This window comes from Triturus cristatus, chromosome 1_1 (assembly GCF_964204655.1).
Source record: "Triturus cristatus chromosome 1_1, aTriCri1.1, whole genome shotgun sequence".
NCBI classification, from domain to species: domain Eukaryota; kingdom Metazoa; phylum Chordata; class Amphibia; order Caudata; family Salamandridae; genus Triturus; species Triturus cristatus.
Window position 1 is genome coordinate 451,038,831 of NC_140579.1, and position 25,500 is coordinate 451,064,330.

Below are 25,500 nucleotides of genomic sequence, written 5' to 3' on the forward strand. Positions count from 1 at the left end.
GGTCTCCCGGCAACATACCCATCCACAAGTGAACATTGAGGAGAATGCTAGGCACATACAACTACCTGGAGGAACAGTGCCAACTTAATGTTGCAGGAAACAGCATTAACTTTGTCTGTCTCTCACACACAGGGCAACGTGATGAATATCCCCCCAACAATGGGGGGGAAGAATCACAGTCACAGGCTCGGGAGGAACCTGATCCCACCGGCAGCGATGCCTCTCTACACTCCGCCGATGACCCCGACCGACCTGGACCCTCTGGTGTCCAAGCCCCTGCAGAACCTGGTTCAGGAACATCTGTGCCAATTCCTGCCACATCCCAGGAGACACCGAGGAGCCCTGCCCGCAGTGAACAACTGAGCCAGTCTGACCAGGAGGGACTAGGTGCGGCGGGCACCCAGGAGGAGGCAGTCAACACCGCCACTGCCATCCCTCAGGGGTCCCGTAGACCCGATGTGCCCACAACGGCAGGCCAGGCTCGTGTGGGCGGGGGTGGTGGGAGTGGAGGATGGCGGAGGCGAGAACCTGACCAGCCAGCTGAAGGGACCGGTATGTCACACATCCACAACATCATGGAGGCATGGCGTGACACCAGGGAGTTCAGCCAGGTAGTGCTGACCCTCACAGAGATCAAGAACCAGCAGGCCGAGCAACACGCCAGTCAACAAGAACACCAAGGACGGATGGAGGCAAGACTGGCTGAGCTCCTGGCGGTGCAAAGGGACATAAGCCATTCACTCCGTCGGATCGCCGACAACATGGCAAACCCTCCCTGTGCCACCAGGCGCAGACCACCACCAGCCACAGGGAGGGAGGAGGAGGAGGAGGATTCGTCCGACGGAGCATCCCAAGCATGGTCAAGGCCTGCATCTGAGGGTCCCGCGAGGAAGGTGGGTCGTCCACGGAAAAGACCATGAGAGGCAGCGGCCCATCCACATTTCCCAGGTCACCTGGCCTGGCACCTGGCCTTCATGTGCGACAGCATCACCTCATTGACTGACATCATCTGCCACATGGACTTGCTGGTCACAGTCTGACCAATGATGCCAAACACTGTGGTCTGGACTCTGATGACTTCAAATGCCAAGGATCCCATCTCCTCCTGTGAACTTTGGATTCTATGGTCCTTGCATAGCACCTTTTTCTGTGCACAAATCACGTCCCAGACCTATAAATAAATAACTAAGACAAGACATTTTATGTTGCAGTCATTTAGCAAGAGTCCACAACATACGTGTGGGGATGTGTCGAAGTATGCCTGAGTGTGGAACAAACTCCAGCCATCCATACACTTGGATCTGAGTCCGGTCGAGGACACACATGGGTCACAATGTTTCACAAAATACAGACATGGAGCCCAATATGCATCCGTGATGGCCTTAAGCTGCTGAGGGGGTGCTTGCAATACTGCTCAGACAGACCAATTTGAAAGAGTATCATGAAGGTGTAGAGGTCATGGGTCATGTTGATGTTCCCTGGGAGGGAGTCCCAGGTCTGTTTGGCGAGGTGGCAGAACTATCTCCTGCATGCAGTTTTTATGTGGATGTGATGAATGGTGGCCAGGGCAAGGTGGGCTGCATGGAGTTGGGCCAACGGGGTGTTGGATGAAAGACATCCAAGGTCGGTGTTGGGTCTGGGGTTGTGGACTGCCTCCTGAGTGTGGTTGAGGAGTCTGAAGGTGTTCCTGCAGCACACAGTGAGCCATTGTACCTATCTCAGGTGGACGGTGATGTGGCTACGGATGTTGCAGATGAGTTGTGCGGATGCACCCTGGATGTGGACAACTTCTCCTGCAGTTGTGCTGTTGTGCTCCATAGAGGCCGGTGCTGTAGTTGAGCCGGCTGGTGTCGTGGACCAGGGGGACGGTCTGTCTTGCCTTGGAGTGGATCCATCTGTGGGTCATTTGCAGCAGGTGGAGGGTGTTGCAGCATGAGGTACAAATGGTGGTGAGTTGCATGGTAATTGTGAGCGATGGGTCCATGATGAACACCAGCTTGCGTGCTTGGCCACTGGGTGCTGGTGCGGTGCACACACCAGTGGGACACAAGAAGATGACCCAGCTATAAGGGGACAATCCTCAGATGATGACCTCTGTCCTGTCCAAGTCCAGCCTCAGGTGGCTGATGTTCAGCCATTCCTCAACGGATCTCATGCCTTCTTGAAGTTTGGATCTGGCAATGGCTGGGTCTTTGGTGAGTTTGAGGAGCAGCTGGGTGTCAATGGCATACGAGATGATGATGAGGTCGTGTGCGCATGTGATAGTGGAGAGGGGGGTCATGGAGACATTGAAGATCGTCATGCTGAGAGAAGAGCCCTGTGGCATGGGCCAGATGACCCCAGTGTACTACATGTTGCAGGGTGGAGGCAGACTCCCTGGGCCTTGCTGGTGAGCGACTTTCAGATTTAACCCTGGGCCCTCCTCTGGATACCAGTGTTGGAGATGTGTGAGCTGACAGTGTGGTAGCACATGGTGTAGAATGCCATTGAGAGGTCAAGGGAGGTGGCCTCACCATTGTCGAACATGGCAAAGTTGTCGTTGCTGGTGGCAATGCTGACGGTTGCAGTGGTGTGATTACTGTGGAAGATGGTCTGGTGCCGGTTGCCTGGAGATGGTTGCATGGAGGAAAATTGTCTTTTGCTGGTTGAGTGTCTTCCTGATGACATTTGCTGGGTAGGGAAGCAGGGTGATGTACCAGGAGATCCTGCGGTACTGCCGTCCATTGTTTAAGAAGGGCCTGCGTCTCTGCATGCCTCCTGCACCCATGGAATGTGGCAAACTCAAAGGAGACATTCAGGACGCGCTGGACGTGGGCTTCAAGGATGTGGAATGATGTGGTTTAGATGTTGTGTGGGAAGGGGCCTGATGGAGAGCCAGAGTGGATGGTGCACATGAGCCAGGTTGTGTCCTTGCTGCGGTTGGGAGTCCATAATATGATTGGGGTTTGTCCTGCGGATAATAGTGCTGTCTGCCTCTGGGTGCCAAGGCTGTTGTGTATGCCCATGAGCTTGCAGTGGTACAATGTTACAAGGGATGTGATCTGCCTTGCAAGGGTGGGGTGTCTTGGATGGGTGTCTGTCAGTTCACTCACAATGCTGATGATCTCCTTGATGTCGTGTGTTTGGGTGTCTCGTCACTATCTGAAGGATCTCCACTTGTCCTTGCTGATGATATGGTGATGGCTGTGTGTGGTGTTTACCAGGGCTGTAAGGCAAATGATGGCTCTTTGTGTTGCAAGGTTTGCACAAGAGTCCGGCTAAGTCTGTAGGAGTCCAGTAGGTCTGCCTTGTCCCAGGTGCCTTAACTGTTGTTCTGCTTCACAGGAAAGTCCGTCAATGTGGCAAGATTGTTGGATCAGTTGCTGATCCAGTGCGTGAGGTTGCAGGGTTTGGCGGGGGTGTTGTTTTGAGTGTCCCACACAGCTTGTCTGTGGTGACTTACATCAAGCATCTTTGGGGGATCGGTAGCGGGGTGTGGGGCAGTGTGTTGCTTGTCGGAGACGTGGATTCAAATGTTGATGGACCAATGATGGATGGCGGTGTGGTTCCCCTCCAGCAAGAAGTTACTGGCCCCCAACCACATGTAGCCCGTGGAGGTGAGGGCGTGCGTGCAGATGTACGTGTTGATGGCTTAGCGGAATAGTGGATGTAGGCCCGCAGATCTGTAGAGGAGTGTTACACTGAGGGTTGCCATGGAGTTGCAGCAAACCCGGATTTGTGTCTCTGAGGGTGTACTTGTGAATAAATAGCAATTCATCCCCCGGGATTAGTGATGCCGTCCCTGCGGGTGTTCTTGTATCCGTCTGAGATGGCAATGAAGACGTCATGTGCTGAGGATGCTTTTGTCCAGGTTACTGTCATGAAGGTGATGTGTGGGGCTGTTGTGTTGAGGAGGTAACAGAGTCCAATGGCGTGCTGGTGGACGGAGCGGGTGTGGGGTAGGAGGCACATTACCTGGTTGTTCTGACAGGGTCTTGTAGGCTGGGCAGCGCTGTGTAGGTAGTTGGAGTAGCACACTCAGCATGCAAAGGTGTCGTGTGTGTGCTTAGGGGTTGCCTGATAGCAGGAGGATGATTGTCATGATGACATTGCTTGGAGAGTGGCTGCAGCATGAGCCTGTTGTGTGACGTGGGTCATGCAAAGACTAGAGGGTCGTGCACTGTGCATGTTGCAGGCGCAGACGTTCCTGCCTTTGGCACGGCGCTGGGGCTACAGTGGCACAGAAAAGCTGCTGCCTGCATTTCGAATGGGTGGAGGGGGAAGGGCAGAGCATGTTTGTGGCGTGGGGGTTGCAGAATCAGGGTACTCGGTGGGTCGGTGCTGCAGGTGAGGCAGCAGCAGGCGGAAGGGGTTAGAAATTAGGCAAAAATTAGCACACAAAGACAAGGTCTGAAAGTCACAGTGCAACAGGTGAATGTAAAGGAAGGAGTGTCGGGTTACTCATGGGTCACTACGAGAAAATGTATGAACAATCACCATAAATTACAGCCACTGGATCAGGCAACAAAATGCGGAGATGCGCAAAGGAGACACACCATCAGCAGGCGTTCACGTCCCGTTGTGGGGAGCAACCTGCACAAATACTTACCCAACCAGGTACTTCATGCACAATAGAGATCATTAGCCATAAAGCACTGCATGCATGTTGCCAAAGTACACATACACACAGATGCTCAATCTTTGACTATTATGCCATAGATGACGCATGCAAACTGTCAAGAGAGCTGCAGTGACAGAGATAAGGCACTTTGGATTGTGCTGAACACCTTTATTCCACATACACACACAAAGGGATATGCATCCATATTAACAGACTCACAGGTCAGTTGACACAACATGTGCGACATACACTGGACACCCCCTGCACAACACGGATGATGTAAATCCCAATGAACTGGCACACAAGTTAAGGGGATGAGCCAAACACATCCTGCTGCACACAGAGAGGCTGCAATTCCCCATGGAGCCTGTTGTTGTGATGTCCCCCACTATGTCCACCTGTAGCATCTGCAATGTTTCAGAGGCAAGGTTTTTACACATTGATGCCTTCATCAGACACCACACTCCACTACAGATGACTGTCAAGAAGGGTGACTATCATGTCATGGGAGTGATGCTTCATGTGATATGCTCCATGGTGATAAGACATGTATGCATGGTACCACAACATGCACAGAAGCAGTCCTCACACATTCCAAACCCGTACCACTACAAAAAATCCTTGCTGCAAACCTTCCCAAGACTGACCTTTCCACATGTCCGTGCATGGAACGCTGATTCAGCACACGTTGCAATCCTCATGAGGAATAGCAGGAGGACAACGATGACACAAGCAGACAACAGACACAAAATACCTGGGAATGACAGACACACAAGAAGTCACCTAAAACAATTATCACCACACACATGGACATTTACCAAACATGAACTATGTTTGACACATGTAAATTGCTCAGAAAGTCGCTCCGCAAAACTGTGTGGCATGACATCATCACTCGAGTGACACATCAGAACACACATCCAAGTCACTTTGCATTCAGTCATCTGGACACACACATTGCAACACATGCAACTCAATGCTACAAGCTTGCACACTCATACCCAGTGACTCACCATTATGAGAAGAAGTTGCGTATGAGCTGACTCCGGATATCATCCTCCTCCTCCTCCTCATCACTAGCCTCGTGAGCAAGCCCTTGATCCTCCACGGGTGGATGTTCCTGCTCATCCGGTTCCAGGATGAGTGGCACTGCCTTCTCAACTGCCATGTTGTGTAGCATGCAGCACATGAGGAAGATTCGGCATACCTTCTCCGGGGCATAAGGGAGGGACCCGCCTGTCTTGTCCAGGCACCGGAATCGGCTCTTCAGGAGGCCAAACGTCCTCTCAATCACTCGCCTGGTCTGCCCGTGTGCATTGTTGTACCTGTGATCTGCAGCTGTTCTTGGGTTGCGGAGGGGTGTCATTAGCCATGGCATGTTGGGATATCCAGAGTCCCCTACATGGAAACATCATGTAAAAAAGTGGGTCAGGAGATGCCGTTAGAGCCAAAGATACCGCAACACACAGGACAAACAGAGTATACCCACCAACAAGACATGCTCGTTCGTTGTGCAGCCGCAGCATCATTTGTGGCACCCTGCTATGCCTCATGATGTAGGCATCGCGTGCTGATCCTGGAAAACGTGCACAGACATGGGAAATCAGCATGTTAGCAAGACACACCACAAGGGCATTAATCGAGTGGTAATGTTTTCTATTGCGATAGACTTGTTCCTGTGCCTGTGGTGGTACCAAAGCCACATGTGTACCATCAATGGACCCAATGACATGGGGCATCAACTCCTCAGGAGTAGGAAATGTATCAAGGTGCTCCAACATGGCTGCTAAAACATCACGCAGGAAACGGCTGAACATTGTCTGTGACATGCCACCAACATCAGCTATGGTGAATTGAAACGTACCTGTGGCAAAAAAATGTAGGGCTGCCATCACCTTCATCTTTGGGGTCAGCGCAGTAGGATACCTGTGTCGCGGTTGGAGGTGTGGTGCCAGCCTATCGGTCAAGTCCTCAATCAACTGTTGAGTGAATCTGTAACGTCGGATGCAGGCACGTTCCCTCATGGCACCCAAGTCTGGCATTGGTCTTGGGACAGGCGGTGCCCTGCAAGACATTGTTTGTAAGAATGAAGATTGAGAGTCTGCCAATATCAATGTCAATGAACATAGCACATGCTACACTGCTAATACACATCAGGTAACTATGGAGTCGGTGTGTGCAATACATACAGGGAACATATGCCAGCTTGCTGGCACTCCTACAAAAAGCCAGATACACCTGTTGATTGTCAAGTCAACATGACATGCCCTGAAATGATTTGGGGGCCAGTCTGAGTGAAGAGCCACAGATATCACCGGAGTGACACACAACCACATAGCTGCATTGGAAGGATGTCATCTCATCCAGACAGCTGACTGAAAGGCACACACACAGGTCACATGGAATGTCAAATGTACATATCAAACACAGTGCGATGAAGGGGTACACGCGACAACACAAAGACACATCCATTGAGACAACGCAGACATGTATGACTGGGAAAATATGATATCCGATGCACACAGACCCTACAGCCCTGGGAATCCACATGTGGCATGGTGTGCGTCGATGTGTTCCATGCCCATCTCCACACAGACCCCTGTTGGATGCACCAACAGCAGATGCAGTTGACAGGACACTGACATCAAGCTCATGGGAACACATGACACACACCTGACATAGTCCCAAAGGGGCACGCAGATCGTGACAGGTCCCTGGCATCAGGAGACAGGTGCGGGTGTTGATGACTGTGCCATCCAACTGCTGCTGTGCATGACACAGTTGGACTACAGACACACATGTGGCAAGTGTCAAGGTGATGTGTGCCACATAGTGCCCCATCACACATGACATGTGTCCACAGGTCATCACACATCAATTGTGCAACTAGATGAGATGACCTGGGCAATATCACTGGCTAACACACCTAGGGCCTGCACATGAAAGTATGCAATGACAAGTACTTGATGGACATCCTTGTGCGACTGGTAGACCTCCATTCCTGGCATGTGTACGCCAGTATTACCATTGTAAGCGTGTGAAATGCGTACCCGTATGTGTACGCACTAGTAGTACACGTATGTGTACTACTAGTGCGTACAGGTACGTGTACTGCTAGTGCGTACCCGTAAGGGGATCACAGTAGTAGTACGCGTACGTGTACTACTAGTACGTACAGGTACGTGTACTACTAGTGCGATCCCCTTATGGGTGTGCACTAGTAGTACACGTACGTGTACTACTAGTGCGTACCCTTAAGGGGATCGCACTAGTAGTACACGTACGTGTACTACTAGTACTATTGCGATCCCCTTACGGGTACGCAATAGTAGTACACGTATGTGTACTACTAGTGCGTACACGTACAGGTCAAACGCACTGTACAACAGGTGCCATAGGGGTACGTGTGAAACGCACAGTACCTGTGTGTGGATTTCAAAATTACATAGGGGACACATAAGGGACAAGTATTAGGCCATAAATGCATGCTGGTTGTCATGGATACCGAGTTTTCAGTTGAAATTTGTCCATCAGGTGTCCTGAAAAGGTCAGTTGGCCAACAAATACAATGTTGCAAAGTGGTTGTTGACTTGACATGATGCTCAAATTTTGAACAATGCAAATGCTGTCGCTGGTGTATGTTTAAAGGGATTGGAGTAAACGTACGATGCGAATGATTCAGACCAATCACTATGTACTCCTCAAAATGAATGCCCCTCAGCAAGACAGATATAAGGCAGCCAGAACCCATGAGAGGGCACTTGCCTGCACAACTCAAGAGTCGACAACACTGCTGCTGTCTCTGCTTCCTCTGGCCATGTGACGTGCTGTGGAGAGGGCCCAGCCATTCACCCTGGAGGAGAATGCGGTGTTGCTGGACGTCCTCCTCCCATTGTACACCAGCCTGCATGGGAGACCAGGGGAGCAGGTGAGTGCTGACTCCACTACCTTTGCCTATGCACATGTTGGGTGACAGTCAATATAGTGTCCAGGTGGGACACACATGCAATGTTGTTTAGAGTGTGTCCCGGGGGGGGTCATGCTTATGGCTCTCATGCAGAGCATGATGTAGTTCCTGTGTGCACTCCTCACTTGCATAGTGCTTACAGTGACTTTCACTGCATAGTGCAGGACACATTCAGCCTGACAAATCCTTGGTGGCTTTTCTTCCTGTTGTCCTGAGGTGATTCAGTGGTCCCTCAGGTGTGACAGGTGACTGTACCCACACATGTGTATGAGTTGAGTGGACCTGTGGTGAGAGTGTCCAAATGATGTGTACGGCCTCGTGGACATTGATGTGTGTGAATGTTCCTTGTCATGTTGGTGAGTGTCTATGTGAAGTGATGCACCACAGCTGCATGGTGGAGGCAACATATCTACCCATCTGATGTGACAAGTAAGCCGTGCTTTGTGTTTGACTTGCAGAGCTAGCACGACACCTGTGACTCCCCACTGGCAAATGCCACATGTCCAGAGTGAGGGTTGTATCCGCTGTTGTCAATGACAGGCGAGTGATCTGTGCCTGGGTGTGTCTGTCTAGTCTGCTGAGGGTGCGTCAGTGGAATGGGACATGTGACTGCTTGGCACGTGCTGGCCATCAGCCTGCTGTTGCATGTGCTGCACAGTGTGTGGCATGATCAGTGATTGTGTTGCACCCCTCATGCCACCTGTTGACTTTCAATGCCATGTAGTGCATTGGCGCTTGCACACAGGGCTATTTCTTGTTGTGAATGAGGCAATTCATGTCAGCATCCTATGCCCTGTTCAACATTTCAAAGATGTTCTAATGTGTGTCTCTGGGACATGGAGCAGGTGTCTTGATGTTGTGTCACTTTGTCATCCTGACGGGTAACTGCCTAGGAGAAGGGAGTGATCTGGAACAACGTCGTCAGGGCCGTGAGAACTGAGGGGGAGCGTAGTCGGCAGCTGCCACAGGTCCGCAAGAGGTGACGGGACATCCTGTGCTGGACCCGGGACCCTCCTCGCCCCCACGGCGGCTGCCGACGCCTGACCCCCCACATGAGACGTGTCCTGGCGGTGGTCTTCCCTGACCTCGATAGGCAGTTACAGGAGAGACTGCAGCAAGGAGGGCGTAGGTACATGGCTTTTGGTCGTGTTATGTGTTGCCTGCTTTTGAAAGTGCTCTTTCGCATGAATACACTCCCAGAGTTGAAATGTGCAGTGCATTTTCTGTTCCCCATTGTCACCTGGTGCTATTTTTCATCCCTTCCCCTCCTTGACATGTGTCCTCTGGTCTGTGTGTAATCACATTTGCACATGGTCATCTAGGGTGCCAGTGAATCTAAGTGCACATAGCTTTCTGCATCATGTTGGAGGGTGGTCTGTGACTTGTGTTGGTACCTTGCCTGTGCCATGACCTGTGTTGGGGGTCCATATTTGTTGTCACAGATGATGATTCTCAACATAGGAGTGTGAGCTTTCAACTGCACCCCCTTGCAGCATGCATGACCAATGTTGTGGCCTCAGACATGATGTGCATGAGTGGGAGATATGCATAGTGCCATGACGGTTGAACATGGTCCAGTCAGCTCATTCTAGGACCACGGAGCAGTGTGCCCACTACAGTCCCCTGAGACACCCTGGCCTCCTAATCATGTGTGTCATCCAACACTGTGCACATTCACTGTGGGTTCAGCATAGGTCTGCCTCTGTGGCATTGTTAACTGGCCTAGTTTGTATTTTTCAAATGTGTGCTACATGTGTCCACTGGACAGGGATACACCATTTTGCTTGTGCATACTCACACTGGGCAGTGCCTGTGTGGCTATTCACAACAATCTGTTGATGGTTGTTTGTCACAAATATGTGTTGCCAGCCCCACGAGGTGATGTTGTGTCAATGAAGCAAGTTTTCAAGCACAGTTATTGTAACCCTGAATAAGAGGTGTCACTTCTTGATCTGTATCAGTCACATTGACTCAGGTATGGAGGGGTGTGCGGGAGGGGCATACAAGCATGTGCAACCCTGATTTTTCATTGCCAGGTCTGACTTGTGTGTGAGAATTGGCTGTACAGAAAATCAACGTGCAGTGCCCCTGTGATGGTGGCCAGTGCTTAATGTTCGTGCTTTACAGCCTGTGTCAGTTTTTTACAAACATATATTGTGCTCATACATTTTTGGCACCTGTGTGTGGTTAAGATGCAACGTAGTTTTGACTTTGTGTGCTGACATCTGTGTGTACATTCTGGCTTGCCATGAGGGCGTCCCCACAGTACAGCTAGCCTTTTTTTTCAAACCAATTGCAGGCCCATTAGCTTATGCATTGTCCTGGGTGTGGACATGTGTGCCACTCCAGATGACAGGCAGTAAGTCATATGTGTAGCCAACTGTGTAATCAGGAGACGGATAGCCATGTGACAAATTACATAATTCAAGTTGTTACTCTAAATAATTTGTACCTTGGCACTCACAGCACTTGTCAACAGTTCATCATGTTTTAAATGTGGTAATTTGATGATTTGTGTTAAGAACAATGATGTGCCTGCATGAAAGATATCTCCCGATGAAGTGCACGCCAAACGGCATTTCCACTTTCATTGAACACACTGGCACCTTTTCAAAGAAGCCACTGTTAGAATTAATTGGTGTTGCAGAGTCAGCATATACTTGTTCCCACTGAGGTCTGGATTTTGTGAGACTCCTTTGTTGTTGGTGATGCGAACTAACGAGTGTCAAGACATCAAGGCCTCTGTGGGCACATGTATATGTACTTTCTGCAACGCCTTTTATTTCTAACTGTGGCTTCTTAGAAAAGGTGTCAGCTTCTTTAATGACAGGGTAAATGTACTTTTGTGTGCACTGCCTTGTGCGACATATTTCATCCAGGCACATGAGTGTTCTTTTCACGAGCTGGCGAATTTCCACATTCAAAACATGTCGATTGTGTAAAGTATTGTGAGTCCCAAGGTAACCACATTTTTTTGTTTTGTGTTCCAAAGTACTTACAGGTCTCTGAGTGTGGTGACACCTTGAGTATTGAGGTGTGTTAGTTTACCTTGGGTGCACCACTACTTTTTCTTTCAGGGTAAACAAGAGGTGGCATGACTTCATTGTATTGCTGTGCTCACCCGTTCACAGACACTAGCTTCTCAGTGTATTTCTCATTCAAGTTGTGGCCTGGTGTGTTCTTTTTTTCACGGTGTCCAAGTGGCATAGTGGGTCTACCAACTGGGCAGTACAGGGCATACATATGTGCGGAGTAATGTATCTGTTACTCATGATGCATTGCCGCATATGCACTGTGACCAATGTGTCAGATGTATACAGGTGACTGATGCATTTTGGTTTCTCATCCTTGCCCACAGCATCATCAACCAAAAACGAGGGAGACACCTGCATGGACCTTGAGGAGGGACCCAGCGACAGTGCCGCCAGTGCTGTGGAGTCAGCAGGAGCAAGTGGCACGGAGGGCGAGGGGAGTCAGTTGGAGGACCTGTCTGGAGGCGAGAGCAGCTACGACGCCGACGGTTCCGAGGCTGAACTCCCTGAGGAGGTGGAGGCTGCAACACCAACTGGCAGCATACCCACATCTGTCCCCGCCTCCTCCATTCCCATCTCTGCCCTCCCAGTTGCTCCCATCCCTCCTGTCCGTGCAGCGTCCCACCGTGCCTCCTTCGTGCCAGGCACCGCACCCCCTGCCCCTGTCACCCCTGCTGCCCTCAGTGAAGAGTCTGTGGACATAATGCGGGAGTTGCAGGTTGGACAGGCATCGATGCTGAATGTCCTCCATGACCACACTAGACTGCTCACACAGGTGGTGTCATTCATGGAGGGCATGTCAGCAACGATGTCGGACCAACGTAGGATTCTGCGGTCCATGGACTCTTCACTGACGGCAGCAGTTACTGCCCTGCAGCGCTCCGTCCCCCCCTACCCCGGACTCATCCACACTGCCCTCTCCCATGCCTGCCCAACGCACACCCAGACAGTCACGGGCACGCACCCCAACAGACACATCCAGCACACCCACAAGTAAGGCACAGCGCACACATCCTGGCACGCACACTCAGGGGGATGTAGGCACACCCACAGGGCCTGGGGGAAGACGACAGACACGCAGCCACAGTCATAGTCTGCAGTCCTCACAACCCAGTTCCTCCAAAACCACTCCCCTTAGCTCCCCTGCCAAACTGTCAACCAAGGACAGCTACATGGCTGGTCTGGCCCTCAGCCCCACTGTGACACCACCCCACAAGTGTGCGAGGAAGTCTCCGGGCAGGGGAGTTGAGTCCCCCGGGCAAGGGAGTTGAGTCCCCCCATGTCAACACCCTCCCCAAAGAGCGCTGCACCAAATCCCTCGGCCACCACACCCTCCGTTGGCACTGGGGTATCTTCCGGTGCAGGGGTTAGGATGGAGGCCCTAGCTGAAGTGTGCAGTGCCGTGTTCACCTCCACCTTTGGCGCTGCCCCACCCCCTGTGGTGGAGATATCCACCCCTGCACCCACCACACCTACCCAACCCCTCCTGTCCCTGCGGTGCCTGGTCCTGCCACTGATGATGCCCCTCCCGATCAACAAACCTTGAGGTTTGTTTGTGCAGGCAAGGTAGGGGTGGACACGGTCCCCTACGTCCACCCTTGGACTCGAGATATGGACTGGCCATTGGCCTTTGTACATAGTCTTATTAAGTTATTATTTTTCTGTGCTCAATAAAGCCTTTTGTTTTACTTTCAACACTATTGCATTTCAGGTACTTGATGTTGGTGATGTGGCTCATGAAGTTGGTGTTCTGGTAATGTGTTAGGGTTCTGAGATATGTTTTTGTATGATGGTCATGAGGTGGACCATGGTATCTGTGTGTCATCACAATGTCTGTGCAAATAATAATTGGTAGTGTGTGTTCATTTCCTTTGGAGACATTGCCCCAAGGAGTGTTCCTTCCTCTGTGGCACCTGACATCGTCCCTGCAAACAGTTGCACAATTGTTGTGCTTACCTGTGTCCACATTTCCTTTGTTGGTGACGGATCCCTTCAACAATGGCCATGCCTGCTCACCGATGTCTCCTGCTGAATCGTCTGTAGGAATGGCATCAGGGACAAATTGTCCCTTTTCAGCACTATGCATGTGTGTAATCACGGCCTAACACACAAATGGTACGTCTTATGCAGGGTATTTGGGCACCTGACTCACAATTGTGGGCATTGTATCTAGTGGCATTGAACCCTATTCCTTCCATGAGAGACAACATCTTGGTGGCTGGACCAGCACCTGGACATTCCTATCAGTCCTGGGATGTGCGTGACAGTGTGTGATCCCTTTGGCTATCTTAGTTTTGTATGCATTTACATGACTATACAGTCTTGTGGCATGAAATCAGGCTGTGTATTGTGCTGCATCCACCATGGGTGGGTATGCATGTGTTATATGTCCTCACACCCACATGTGGTGTGTCATGCAGTGTGTGAAAGACATCTATCCTCCTGGGAGTGTGACATTGCTGGGAGTCCTCTGCACCCATCCCTCATATGTCTGGACACTGCTGGTAGTGATATGCACCCACCCCTCATATCTCTGTCCACTGCTGGTAGTGATATGCACCCAAACCCATATGTCTGGACACTGCTGGTAGTGATATGCACCCACCCCCATATGTCTGGACACTGCTGGAAGTGATATGCACCCACCCCTCATATCTCTGTCCACTGCTGGGAGTGATATGCACCCACCCCCATATGTCTGGACACTGCTGGGAGTCATATGCACCCACCCCCATATGTCTGGACACTGCTGGTAGTTTTATGCACCCACCCCCATATGTCTGGACACTGCTGGTAGTGATATGCACCCACCCCTCATATCTCTGTCCACTGCTGGTAGTGACATGCACCCACCCCCATATGTCTGGACAATGCTGGGAGTCATATGCACCCACCCCCATATGTCTGGACACTGCTGGTAGTTTTATGCACCCACCCCCATATGTCTGGACACTGCTGGGAGTGGTATGCACCCACCCCCATATGTCTGGACACTGCTGGTAGTGATATGCACCCACCCCCATCTCTCTGACCACTGCTGGTAGTGATATGCACCCACCCCCATATGTCTGGACACTGCTGGTAGTGATATGCACCCACCCCTCATATCTCTGTCCACTGCTGGTACTGTTATGCACCCACCCCCAAATGTCTGTCCACTGCTGGTAGTGATATGCACCCACCCCCATATGTCTGTCCACTGCTGGGAGTCATATGCACCCACCCCCATATGTTTTTCCACTGCTGGTAGTGATATGCACCCACCCCCATATGTCTGGACACTGCTGGGAGTCATATGCACCCACCCCTCATATCTCTGTCCACTGCTGGGAGTCATATGCACCCACCCCTCATATCTCTGTCCACTGCTGGTGGTGATATGCACCCACCCCCATATGTCTGGACACTGCTGGGAGTCATATGCACCCACCTCCATATGTCTGGACACTGCTGGGAGTCATATGCACCCACCCCCATATGTCTGGACACCGCTGGTAGTGATATGCACCCACCTCCATATGTCTGGACACTGCTGGGAGTCATATGCACCCACCCCATATGTCTGTCCACTGCTGGTAGTGATATGCACCCACCCCCATATGTCTGGACACTGCTGGTAGTGATATGCACCCACCCCTCATATCTCTGTCCACTGCTTGGAGTCATATGCACCCACCCACGCATTCATGCATGTGTATGGTCCGTACCACTGTTGTGATGGTGCCGTAGGGGTACGTGTGGTACGCACCGTACCCACGCATTCATGCATGGGTACGGTCCGTACCACTGTTGTGATGGTGCCGTAGGGGTATGTGTGGCCTACATATTATAGTTTTGGTTTGTGTATGGGGTATGTTTCCTGCCCCTCAGCCCCCCCCCGGCCCCTGGGTGTTGTTCTCACCTTCTGCGGCGAGTGCGTCGGGTGCGGTAGACCAGGTCGTAGGCCAAGAGGACCGGGATGACACATACGATGGGGTTCATGGCATGTACGTCGCGTACCGGGGCTCCGTTGCGTAGCGGTTCATGTCGAACTCTACTTTTACGGCTGTGCTTGACTCCCGTAAAAAAAGAGCTGTACGGAGTGACATAGAGACGAATCGTACTTGCTGGTCCGGAAACCGCTGCCTGAATACGTCCGGACGTCGCGTACAAGATGTTCCGGATCAGAATCGTAGGTATTTTTTCCACGTACGGTCTTTTGTATGATTCGTACGGAAATAGTCTTTCTGTACGAATTGTACTTCCTAGGTTGTAGGGACAGTTTACCGGGTGCGAGTCGTACGGAGAAAACGCTCCATACAACGATTCGTAGGTCCTTTTTCATGTTATGCTCTTTCATGGATAAGATCAGCTTTGGTTTGGGATACCACTGATGAGCCTGAGTTAATTGAAGATGCATTTGTACCACAAACAAGGTTGGAAGTGACAATCAAAATGTTTGATTCTCTGGGGAATATGTTCCCCTAACCCTCAAGGACCCAAAATGTTAGGTTTGATTACAGGCTACAAGTTCTACCATGGTCTCTGAAAGAGCATGGGTAAACACAGTAAGAAAATACGTTGTGTTTTGTAATTTATATTCTTTTAAAATATTTGTTTCACCAGGGAGCACAGTAGCAATATTTCCAACGTTTCATCAGAACAGATATGCTTTGTCCAATACTAATTAATATTAGGATTTCTCTGAAAGAGACCCCCACTCTCAGCATGCCTCTCTAACACGGTTGGCTTGCTATCCGGTAGGGATGGTTCAAGTCCAAGAGAGAGGCTACCAATAGCAGTGCAGTCTCACCGAACACAGAATCAGCTCCACACTGATCTGCAGGGGCAGATTTTGAAACAGAAGTCAGGACACCAAGTGGACTCAAGCCTGGCTTGTGCTGAATGACTGGCTCTTTCTTGAGTCTTGTCCCATGACAGTACTGAGGCAAAATGGAGCCGAGCCAAGCAGCCTAGGCACTACCTATTTCCCTCCCTATTGCAGGTTTAAAAGACAAGACAACTCAACACAGGAGAGATGAGTGCACAGAATCTTTATTTTGATAATCAATGTAAATGTGGAAGCAAAACACTTTGATTCAAATCCCGGCTTGCTCGTTTGACCAAATTGTGTGTTCCTATGGAAGTCACTTTGATTGAGCTGCAACTCTAAAACCACAATGAAGAAGTTCATCTAAGAATGTCTGTGTAGAAAAAACACCTTGGGGTAAGGTTTAGGAAATAAAAATGTTATTTCACATCCAATTAATTTGACCATACATACAGTGATAAACTAACATTTGTGGGTTCGCCCAAGGAAGCGTTGTTAGGGCATTTTTGTTGTGGCTGCAAAAGACGTACTGTAATCTCTGGCATGATTAAGTTGACTTTGTGATCTTGCGCTTCCTAAGAAAAGGTGCATGTTGCTGTTAAAAAATATTAATGACCTCTTAAATTAAAGCCTGGTGGTAGTGTAGGAGGGCTATTAATAAACACCAGTAATAAACACACACATTAATGTTACTTACATTTAATTTGTTTTTTCATAATCTAGGATATAAGAGGTTGTCCACGAAATTAAAGAAACATTTAGGGCCTGATTACAAGTTTAACAGTGTGGCAGCGGGACCGCCCGCTGCCGCACCACTAAACCCTCTTGAGAACCACCCACCAAATAATGACTTGTTTTGTCATTGGCGAGCACTTGCTTTGCCGTTCCCACGGTGGTGCCTATAAAATAGGCACTGCAACTGGAGTGTCAAAGGAAGTTCCAGCACGGCATGTACTTGAAAGTCCATGCAGTGTTGGAACTTCTCTGCATGCACAGAGGGGGGCACATGTATTGCCCCCCCCGTGTGCATCCACAGGCGTGAGGCACACTTTCTTTCATCTCCGCCACTGTTTTCATGGAGGAAAGACATCCATGAAATCAGTGGTGGAGATGAAAGTTGTAATATGCTTGGCAGAACAGTGGAGGTCCCACCAAGCATATAGATGGCTCTTGGAGGTCTGTCCGGAGGCAGCCATCACAAGGTAAGAGACTACATCTGATCCTTGATCCCAGTAAGTGGTGTATGGCAAACTAGGACAAGCATAGATCATTTTTTTGCTTTTTCCCTAGTTAGCATGCTAGAGAGAGTGAAGGTGACTACTACTGTTTTGGGATCACTGCAGGGGGACACAGGGTACGCATCACTCCAGGGTTGCAGTAAGGGATCACTTGGTCCTTTAGCATGGATCAGAGGTTCGCTTTGTCCCTGGTAGTTACTTGAGGATCGCTTGGACCTACGGGAGTGTATCAGAGGTTCGCTTCATCCCTGAATGGTATTATTGGATCGCTTGGATCTTTGGGCGTGATACACATGTACACATGGGCCCTGAGTGTTTTATAGGGCTACCACCTTGATCTTAATCTTTAGCCAAATTCTTTTTCTTAGGGACTGCTTGTTTCACAACTAGCAGTGTCTGAAAGAAGTGAAAGGTGTTTTTTTCTTTTTTGCTTGGGAACCTGTGTGTTAGGTAGTTGATACGCACTACCCTTGGGTGTGATATAGGGTATAAATCAGGCACTATGGAAAATTCACACCTTGGTGAGTAAGGTGGCCTATAATGGTCAGGTTACTCCTTTTTCTACAGACAAATTGTTGCAAATGTTTCATCCTCCAAGCCGATATTTACAGACTATCGGGGTCACTTCGCTCTGCATGCTACACAGAGCATCTTCTTTCCTTAGGCTGTAGACACTAGGAGAAGGCTAAGTTTTGGACAAAAATAGTAATTTTTTTCTGTAAACCTTTCTCTCTTCGTCTCTTTTAGATTTTTCCTTTTTAAGCATTTATTGACCTTGTGGTGCTGTTATATTTTGCAATATGCTGCATGGATAAATGTTATGTCATGTTAAGTAAGTCTCTGCACTATGAAATAATAGCCAATTTTCCATACTAGAATTTAATGTTTGCTAGTTTGCTGCTACAGTCCACTTTTTACTGCTCGGAACTAACAATTGCATTCTGTTACAGGTTGTTAGTATTTAATTTGCATTTGTCTATTGTTTAGTGTTAAACGTCCTTTTCAATGCATTTACTTTTTATAGAGCTTCTAACAAGTAGATTGGTTTTGGTACCACCCTGTGTGCACTGTTCCAAAAAATTAGAGTACAGTTTGTAACTGTTTAAAGAATCTCGTGACAATCGAAATTTGCAAAATCCTTAAAGCAAGTTCCCCAATCCATTATGGAGACTCCATTAAGCCACATGCAGGCGAGATTGCCCACACAGGCTAGGAAACTAGAGAAACACTGCTGCAAATGTCAAAGGACAATGGGTCGTTAGCTCGTGCCATCCAAGAACTGCACCATCTCCAAGTCAACATGAAGAAAGACAGAGGTGCCCCGGAGCAGGACTGGTTGCATAGTATCTTTTTGTCCTTCCCCGTATGGGTGCCCAGACTATTAACTTCAATGATGCCAGTTTTCATTATTGTACTTCTGTTATGTGGTTTCCTACAAGTAGAGGTTTCCTGCTGTAAAGACACAGTACTCAAATTAGGTAGTATGCACACATCTAGGGAAAAGTGACGCTACAGAACACACACACTTTCTAATAATGATAACTGTCATGTCATATAAGGATAGATTAGTTGAATAATCAACTTGAGTGGGGGGTGTTGGAATGGGTAAATATTATGTTAATGAATACTGTGATATGTAACGGTCCAAAAATGACAATACCAATAAATGCAATGTCAATGTGTGCCATCACCTCATCCTGCACAACCATGCTGATACCAACAGTAACAATATCAATGTATGCCGTAATCCATGTATGACTGACAATGCTGTTTCAAGTAAAAGCGATGTCAATGTACATCATGATCTTGGAATGCATAACTGTCAATGTTGGTAAAAACAACACAAATGTACTCTATGACAACTGTTTACGAACTACTGAGAATGTCGATTCAAATGACACCAGTGACTGCCATATTATTTTCAGGAGTTCCACTGAACTTGCAACATTGATGTCAGATTTACCCAAGGTGACCTCTCCATCAACCCGGAGTCAGAGCTACGTGGTCAGACAGGTCCTGTGACCCACAACCAAGCCTATCGAATAGCAGGTCACAGGTTGAGTCTCTCTTAACCGAAAGACAAATGCATGACCAGGGAAAACCTTGATCATTCCCACAGGTAGATAGTTGCACCACATAAAGGTCCGTTGCAATTGGCCCCAATAAAACACATTTGGCCAAAGGCTTGTGTCCGCTAAAAACACCACAAAGCTAGATACCACATGTAGATAGAAACACTCAGTCAATCAGGACACAACATGCACACCACAGGTAGTGATCACACGTTCCTCATGCCGGACACCTGGACACATGCACATTAGCCCACATTAGCTCTGCCCAAGGTTGAGAGCTATCTATGTCCTTATCTAATGCCCAAACATGTTAATTTACAACTGAAATGCTTTTTAAGAATGCAGAAATGGTTTTTATTGTACCTTACAAAATGTGTAAAAAACCAGTCAGGACATTGTACACAAGAGACTTTCCTCAAATGCATTATGTCAAGAATCTCCCGGTCGCTGCGTTTAATTAAACCAACTTGTTCCTGTTTTACCAAACGCCTCTTTTCTTTTCTTATTTAGGGTAAGTTAATATCTGAGCAACACCCTCTAACTTTTTGCCTTCTGTTTCCATTTATGCTGGACTCAATTTTGCTGGTGTTAGGACTCTGCACACTTTATCACTGCTTACCACTGCAGGAGTGCTTGTGTTCTCTCCTTAAAACATGGTAGAATTGGCTTACACCGAAATGGCTTATTTAACTGTAAGTTCCTAGTAAAGGTACAGGACATATGCCCAGGGCCTCTAAATTGAATGCTGCTAGTGGGTGTGCAGCATTGATTTTGCCACCCATCTAATTAGCACTTTAAACATGTCTCAGACATGCCATTCAGCCTGTGTGAGTGCAGATTTACACTGTCATTTTGACCTGACAGAAGACATTTTTAGGCCCTGGACAGCCAGAGGGCAGAGTGCAATGTATTAAAAAAGAAAGACATTTTCTTTTAGGTTTACCATGTCCTGGTAGTGAAAAAACCTTACATTCGTATTTCACTACAGCAAGACCTACCTCTCTCATAGGATAACATTGGAGTTGCCTTATTACATTTTGTAAGTGCCATTTCCAAATGGAAATAGTTAAGCAGTTCGTTGTTGGTGTCTCTGGAATCCTAATATAAAATCCTAACTTATGGTGGAGTCAGATTTTTAATTACAATTCTTAAAATGCAACTTGGCATTTTTCCGCCTTAGGCATTTAGTGCCTGTAGCCTGTCTTTGGCCACATGACTGGGTGAAGCTGACAGTTTGGCTTTGTGTATTTGTCCTAGATAGACACTCACAATAGGGAGCTTAGGTGTGCCTGAATGGGCCATCACTGGGAGGATGGGAGGGGTGAGCTAGGCCTAGCCCTACTTACACCCGAATAGGCTGTGTCCTGTCTCCACACAAAGGACTGCATACCCCGGTACTTAGTCTGGAGCCAGCATAGGGATGGCATGATGCCTGTGGACTTCTAAGGGAAACCTCAAACAGCTTCTCTCCCATTTCAGAGGGACAACTGGGTATAAATACTGGATCTCAGCCACCACCACTTCATTACACTTCTGAAACTGTTGATACTCTGCCAGGAACAATGGCAGCTGTGCTGGTACCAGGACTACCACTCTGCTGGACTGCTGCTCTGACGAAATTGCTGCCCTGCTATGCTGACCTGCTGCCCTCTTGCCTGGATGAGAAGGACTGGACCTGCATAACCAGGACCAATATCCCAGAGTGACTCCAAGGGCTAGTTGGCTGGCCACCTGACTTGAGCATCAGGGACAGAAGGCTCCAAAACCTTGCAGCTCCACCTGAACTGTCATCTGTGAGTTTACCCTAACAAGTGAGGCCACTCCAGCCTGGACCCTTAGAAGTGGGCCTGCAGTGCCAACATCTGTGGATTTAGCTGAACCAATGCATCTCCTCTGCTGCACAGCACATCCCAAGCAAATCCAATGCATCTCTACTGTTGTGGAATGGACCTACAAAGACCCATATAACCTCCGCAGCCCACATCTCCTTTATAACCGCCAATGCACTACCCATCCTAAGAGCAGGCCTTCACATCTCTCGTCAATGGCAGAATCAATGACGATGATGGACTCTTGATCACAGCCTCGCAGTGTCTCAGAACTGACTCATCACCCTGACTGCACTTCTTATCCCTGAATCTGCATCGCAAGCTATTGAGGATGGAATCTTCCATAACAACACAACACGGTCTCATCTCATCTTGGAACCGATGCATTGCTTTGGCTGCACAGCGCATCTTCGACAAGGATCCTCTCAATGCTCTGCAACCAAGGCCTGAAGGTATTTTGTTTAGCAGGCCTAACTGGATCACTGTAGCCGGCCTGCGCTCTGTTGCAGTTTGCCTGAACTTGTAACTGTGTCCTGGTCCAGTGCGACCAGATATCCACATTTGGTGCTTTCACCTATTGATGCTAATTTTACTGAACTATTCTAAATTGAATATATCCAGTTCAACTGATTGGATTTTGGTTGTTTTCGTCTTGATTTATTCATTAAAAATGACTGTTTTCCTAACTCTGTTGTGGGCCCCTTTTGTTGTTTGTTGTCACTGTATTATTGTTTGAAGTATTGCACAAATACGTTACACATAATCTCTGAGCTAAGCCTGTCTGGTCTGTGCCAAGCTACCCTTGCTTGAGCTCAGCTTAATTTAAGGTTTTCTTTGTGACTTCACACTGAGGAGAATTGTGGTTGCTGCTTGAGAAGGGTTTTGCCCCCACAACCACTAACCTATTTTCTTCCAACTAACAACAATTGTGTTGTTCCATACTGATAAGGTTGTTCTATGTCTCTACACTCAAATTACTTGTGTCTTTTCTAGCGAGATGATAAGGCCAAATTGACTCCAAAAAGCCTGCCAATGATGTGTACAGCTTCTGCTATTGAACCAAGTGCCAGATGTACGACCCTTTTTTGCACTCGCAAACTGGAGCTCAGCCCATTTGCGACTGCAAAAAAGGAACCTGGCATGTTCAAACGCTAATTTGTGAGTCTCTGACTAGCAAAACAGCGTTTGCGACTCTCTCTGTTAGGAAGAGGCGTCCCTTCTTATAGCGAGTCTCAATGCCATGTACTATTGTTTTGCGACGCATTTGCGGCTGCAAAACACTTGCAGTTTAGCACCTACTTTAAGTACGTGGTAAACCACCCACAAATGAAAGGTGTCCCTTTTTAAGAGCAGACAGTATGGGGGACCACTGCCTCCCTTTTAAAAATGAAACTGAAAAGTTTCTTTTTCTTTTTTAAATGCATCCCGTTTTACTTTAAGGAAAACGGGCTGCATTTATAAAAAAAAAACATGGTTGTCTGCTGACCCCAACAGGTGGGAGAGCTAGCCATTCCCAATGGGTTCGCAAATTAAGCTTGCCTCATGAATATTAATGCGCATGCAATTTGCGACCCCATTGTGAATCGCAAACAGTGTCTGAGACACTGTTGTACATTCACTTTTGTGAGTCGCATACTGCAAGTCGCAATTCAACGCATTTTGTGACTCATGAAAGTGAATGGTCTCTAATGAAGTTGAAGGTTCTCTCCTCTCTCCCTAATACCTGTCTGTAGCAAGCCTATAAACCTGTTTCTATTTTGAAAAAGGCAGACTTCACAATGAATGATGTCAAATGCAAGAATTAATATAATGAGGTTGCTCACCTTCACTTAATTTTAAAAAACATTATAAATATTGTGAAAAGAGAATGCATATATTACCTACTGGCGGTCGCCAGTAGGTAGTTATAGTTAGGACCACGTTTCCATAGGAAATCCGCAACATTCTATTTTGAATAACTTTGGCGCTGGTCGACGAATCCTCGCAAATTTTTCAAAATAGGTGGGGCGCTACGCTCCGCTCCTACCCTGAAAGTCTCGGGGGGATTCGTCAAGCGGGGGCTGAGATAAAAGGGGGGTCCCAAAACACGTTTTCCCCATGCAATTTTCCATAGGGACCTTTAGTCCAAGGTACAGCCCGAACTGCTGATCAGAATTACTTGAAATTTGGCAGAGAGGTAGTCCTCAGGTCAGGGATGTGCCTTTGCAGGTCTGGTGTCAATCTGTTCAGTAGTTCCTGAGAAAATCAAAAGTAAAAACATATATATATGTGGGCGGAGCCTAACCACACATCTCATCCTGAGATCTGATTGGCTGTCAGCACTTCATCCAAGAAGTGTTGGCAGCCATCTTGGGACCAATATACATGATAGCACCTCATTAAAAAGCATTGCAGTTAATAGAAGGTTTTAAGACTTTAGTTACATTATAAATCATTTGTTGATGGTACCATACTCATTTTAGGAATTGTGGTATGTTCTAAGGTGATTTTACCATGTGAAAAAGCCTTCTGCTGGGATATCATGAATCATGTTTGAGAGAAAAATATTTTCTCATGCTTTTCCCACAGAGGTTTGGAAGGTGATCTATAAGCTAAACTGAGAGCATAGTTTCTGTAAATTCACATTATCTTTCTCAGTCATGTGAGAATGAAGTATGACATTCTCAGTAAAACATGTACATCCAACAAGGGCAGAGACTGTCAGTTGATTCCTTTGAGTTTTACTGCAGCTTCCCAGAGTGTTCCAAAGAACAACTAGAGCGCTAACATTCCTATTTATGATAAACGTATGGCACACCTGAAGCCATCTTGATTGGCTTAAAGTGGTAACTCTTAAAACATTTTATTTAAAAAAGAACAAAATGAGGGGGTTCATTTTGCCATAGAAAGTATGATTAGTGCTGCAGAAAGAAAAATTAGGGCACATTTTGAGTGACTTCTCAAATCCTCTTCTATTTCATTAAAAAAAATTCTGACATGCAGACTGAAACATGCACTTTCAATACCAACAGCAGACTTCCCTGGTGAGCAGTAGCTTTACTTCAGTGATCTAATGAGGAACTAGAGTGCTACCATTCAGAATTTATGGCAAATGTGTGACACATCTGAATGCCTTCTTGATGGAACCAACGTAAACAAGCATTGAAAATGCAATATGTCTTGCCCTCGTTTAAGTTAAAGCAATTCTGTTTGTAATTAGGTTGCTTTCTAGCTTTGCTTTTATTAGTGTTTTTCAAACTTTCATGTACATAACATGCATATATGTATATGTATGCATGCATTTATATTTGTATTTATATATATGTTTATAGATGTATGTATATTTATAAACACATACATTACCTACTGGCGGTCGCCAGTAGGTAGATATAGTTAGGACCCTGTTTCCATAGGAAATCCGCAACATTCTATTTGGAATAACTTTGGCGCCGGTCGACGAATCCTCGCGAAATTTTCAAAATAGGTGGGGCGCTCCGCTCCGCTCCTACCCTGAAAGTCTCGGGGGGATTCGTCAAGCAGGGGCCGAGAAAAAAGGGGGGTCCCAAAACACGTTTTCCCCATGCATTTTTCCATAGGACCTTTAGACACAGCTACAGCCCGAACGGCTGAACAGAATTACTTGAAATTTGGCAGAGAGGTAGCCATAAGGTCAAGGAAGTGCCTTTTGCAGGTCTGGTGTAAATCTGTTCAGTATTTCCTGAGAAAATAGCATTTAAAAGCATATATATATGTGGGCGGAGCCTAACCACACATCTCATCCTGAGATTTGATTGGCTGTCAGCACTTCATCCAAGAAGTGTTGGCAGCCATCTTGGGACCAATATACATGATAGCACCTCATTAAAAAGCATTGCAGTTAATAGAAGGTTTTAAGACTTTAGTTACATTATAAATCATTTGTTGATGGTACCATACTCATTTTAGGAATTGTGGTATGTTCTAAGGTGATTTC